At 31.1% G+C, this 2,500-nt stretch overlaps 1 protein-coding gene across 8 annotated transcripts in view; it reads left to right on the top strand.

The window, feature by feature from the left end:
- The window catches only part of LOC124954160 (catenin delta-2), an 85,041-nt gene that overhangs the window by 78,298 nt on the left and 4,243 nt on the right, over positions 1-2,500 (top strand). The gene's annotated exons all lie outside the window — the stretch shown is intronic.

Below are 2,500 nucleotides of genomic sequence, written 5' to 3'. Positions count from 1 at the left end.
AAATTCGTACGAACGAAATATTGAATTGAATTTTTCAAAATGATTAATTGTTCTTTTTTTTTTTTTTTTTTTTTTTTTTTTTTTTTTTTTTTTTTTCAAATAAAGTTAAAAACGTAAAGTGAATCTTTCTCTAATTCCTTTTAATAAGAGTAATCAAATAACTTTTATAAATAGCTTTGTAGTATTCAAATTTTCTTTATTATTTAAAATTTTAAATCTGAAAGTCAAACTCGAGTCCGTATGTACGTACATGTTTCTCCGAAAATCGAACTTCGTAAATAAATATTTCAACAATTTTCAAAGATATATATGTATATATATATATATATATCTGAAAACATATTTTTTTTTCTTTTCCGATAAAAATACTTTTTCAAAAAATTTTATCGAAACGAAAAAAAGTTACAGTCTGAGTGTTTCGCAGGTAAACGATTATTCTACAATTTTTTGATTTATTTACGCTTTTAATTTATTTATAAAAACTTTTCCTCGCTGTTACCATCATCATCATCATCATCATCATCATCACTATTACAATAGTTTTCATTAATAATAACGAATTATAAACAAATATTTCCGACTCAAATTATTCCCTTTTTTTATTTCTTCCTGTAAAATAAAATGCTGTCGATCAAAAATTATTGTAGGTGTCCAAATATATATATATATATATATAAACAAAAAAAAAATAAAAAGAAAGAAGGAAAGAAAAAAAAAAACTTCGACCTTGAAATAACCATGACAACGATTAAACCAAATTGGAAATAAATAATTCATTGTCATGTCGTACGTTCCTCGCTTGCACCCCAAAACAAAACAATACAAAACAAAAAAACCTTTCCTCTCCAAACTTTCCTGTCCAAACTTTTCCTCTTAGAAACATTCTTTTTTTTTGAGTTATTTAGGTGTCTCGATTTTAAGAAAGAAAAAGAAAACAAAAAGAGAAAAAAAAGAAAAAAAAGAAAAAGATAAAATAAACTAACGAAAAAAGAAACGAAAAAAAAAAAAATAAGAAAAAGAAAAAAGAGAAGAAGAAGAAAAAGAAAATGAAGAAGAAGAAGAAGAAGAAGAAGAACAAGAACAACAAGAACAACAACAACAACAACAACAACAGTAACAATAAAATAGCAGCTCCTCATCCACTATAACAAACGCGGACGATATCTCGATTCAGCAGGCCATGTTCGATCGAAGAGAGAGAGTGAGAGAGGTTAAATGAGAGCGAGAGAGAGAGAGAGAGGCAGAGAGAGAGAGAGAGAGAGAGAGAGAGAGAGAGAGAGAGAGAGAGAGAGAGACTAGTCTCGATAGGTAGAATCAATCGGTAATTCCGATCTAGGATTTCTTTCTCGTTTCACAGCTCGATGAACAAGGGAACTGATGTATTTTACCACCCACCTACCCCTTTTTCCTCTCTCATACTCTTGCCCAACCCTCTCTCTCTCTCTCTCTCTCTCACTCTCTCTTTCCAAACCTCTTCTCACTCCTGTCCCCCTTCTGCCCACTATCACTCCGTTCACGATGCGCGGTTCCGATCAACGCGTAGAATATCCTAGAGAGGTGGTATGGATGTAGCTTCTGTGACGTAGAGAGAAAGGATTTCGTATCAGTTCGCCACGGACTATCTCAGGATCATCATGACAGGGATAACAAGGATCGAGGATAGATCTCACGTTGATTCTTCCTCTAAAAGAAAGTCATACGAATTGGTCGATAGGGATCTTAATTCGATCATTAAGAAAATCGAGGAAGTTAACGTATTGTCACGTGCTATCGTACTTTTGCGTGCGAATACACGACGTAAATCGATTGGAATAAGGATAAGGTGTAAACACCTGTGGATCCTATGCTTACTATTGCTTTGGCTCGTTGGATCGTTCGTTTGGAAATATGTCCTATCGACATATCGTTACGACAAGGTAATCGTATAATATTCTTTTCTTTTTCTTTTTCTTTTTCTCGTTTCGTTCTTTTCTTTTATTTTTTCCTTCTCTCTCTCTCTCTCTCTCTCTCTCTCTCTCTCTCTCAATCTCTCTCGATCTCTCTCTTTCTCGATTCGAGAGTGAATTTTTCATTGGTTTTTTTCTCTTTTTTTTTTTTTTTTTTTTTTTTTTTTTTTTTTTTTTTTTTTTTTTTTTTTTTTTTTACATTTAACACATTACTTCTATCGAGAAGTTTTGACCGTTCGTTTTGTCCTTCTTTTTCCTTTTTCTTTTTTGGCTCTGATTTTTATTCCTGTTGTTGCTTTTTTTTCTTTTTTTTCTTTTTTAAATTAAAAGAAAAAAGAACGGAGTCTAAATAGTCGTTTCAATGATATTTATGATATTATCGAAAGAAAATGGAAAGAATGTTATAGATTGTTATTCGTAATATTCTATAGCGAGAAAAAATAATTATTTATTAATATTTATAATATTATAAAGGAAAATGAAGAAAAAGGAGAGAGAGAGAGAGAGAGAGAGAGAGAGAGAGAGAGAGAGAGAGAGTGAGAAAGTAATTTATA

This window comes from Vespa velutina, chromosome 14 (assembly GCF_912470025.1).
Source record: "Vespa velutina chromosome 14, iVesVel2.1, whole genome shotgun sequence".
NCBI classification, from domain to species: domain Eukaryota; kingdom Metazoa; phylum Arthropoda; class Insecta; order Hymenoptera; family Vespidae; genus Vespa; species Vespa velutina.
The sequence above is the reverse complement of the archived record's forward strand: the minus strand, read 5'-3'. Positions and strand labels throughout refer to the sequence as shown.